Genomic DNA, 1682 nt, shown 5'->3' with positions numbered 1-1682 from the left:
CCTTTGCTCAGATTTCTTTATTTCACAACAGGGACCCATTTTTATAGGCATCTGTTTCATCACTGCCTCTTAAATGTTGCAAAGTATTTGACAGAGATGTAAAGGCAAGTGCAAACCTAAAAATAAGTTTACAGAAATGGAAAAATAATCACCAATATTTAAACAAGACCTCGGCCCAAACTAGTAGAAACAGCAAATCATGTAAAGGTTACGCTCGAGTGATGTGAGAAATGAAGCTCAAAATCCTGCAGTGTGAAAGATTTGGAGCTGATAACATGGTGGCAGGGGAGCTTAAAAAAGGGTGTTCCTGTCCTGGGACGTGGACAAGTAACTTTACAGCTTAATTTTTCAGCATTTATCTACATTGAGAGTGAACCAGCAGGAAAAGCTACCTGTACATCTGTATTGTTAGAGACGACGCTTCCTCTGGCATTAGATAGAGGAAGCGTTAGGTATTACAGGCATGTAAAATTAGTTCTCACTATAATGTCATTAAAACTCAGAAAACTGAATTTGAAGATCATGGTAACTATATTGTACCATCTCGTGTGCAGCCCTATGCTGTTTAAAAATGGTGCTTAGTGTTTGCATACATAAAGCAAGACTGTCTGCTGGGCAGTAGCAGAATTCCAGTGTCTCATCCCGAAGCGTAAAATATAACTTCATTAAACGGAGTCAACTAGTCATTGTTTCTCCAACGGTCCTCTCTTCAGGCAACAACTGGGATGTGTATCTCCTAATAAAAACGTGAATGTTTCTTGTTAAAGCAACATGCTCACTTAAGTTCCAGGAAAACCCTGGGGTTTTAATAGTGAAGTCTAGTGTCAGTATAACGAGAACTTTTCTAGGAAAGTCTTGGGGTATTATGAGGCAAGTTGTTATCAAAAAACTTCCCAGTTTAAACGAGTACATTTGGAAGTTACATTAAACTAGATTTTTTAAAACATAAAAAAAGGATATGGACAGTCCTGGTCCCAGTGCAGTGACTCACCTGGACTGTTCCGACCTGAACTCAAACACACTTCTCTTCACACACTGACATAAATCCTAGAGGGTAAGGTAGATGATGATGACGGAGGCGACGGAGGCCATTTGTCATACACAGTACTCCTGCGGCATCCGCTCATTTCCACTCAGACATCTTTGGCCAAGGTAGGTGCTGTGTAAATTGACCCTGCCACTAATCCCTGTTAACTTACTGGTATTAGATTAAAGGTTATGATGATGCTTTGCCACTGAAAGTTGAAACACAACAACCAACAACCTGTCAGCTCTGATGCAACCAGAGAAGCAAGCTGGTGGACTTGAAGCACAAGCAGATAGTCACCGTCAGGCTTGAAATGCTACAATAAATAGTTAATTTCACAGGACGTTGGTTGATTTTGTTGGAAGTCAAGAGCGTCAGTCGTGGGTTTTATGTTCGTTCTGGCTACAAAGGCCAGATCTCTTTTCTTATGCCCCAGCTTCCCCCGTCCAGGAAGGTTTTTGCGCTTATTAGCATTGAATCTACCTTTTGCGTGGCCTGTAATCTTTTCAGGACTCAGTATCTCTTTCTTCTGGTTTATTACTGGTGCATATGTTTGCTTTGATTCTTTATCTTCCCATCTCTGTGGGACCGTAATTCAGTCCGGCTGTAACTGGACCCCCCCCCCTCCTCTCTCTCTTCCTGACCCAGATCCAGA

The sequence above is a fragment of the Xiphias gladius genome, chromosome 11 (genome assembly GCF_016859285.1).
Source record: "Xiphias gladius isolate SHS-SW01 ecotype Sanya breed wild chromosome 11, ASM1685928v1, whole genome shotgun sequence".
Lineage (NCBI taxonomy): Eukaryota > Metazoa > Chordata > Actinopteri > Istiophoriformes > Xiphiidae > Xiphias > Xiphias gladius.
This window is presented reverse-complemented; position numbering follows the sequence as displayed.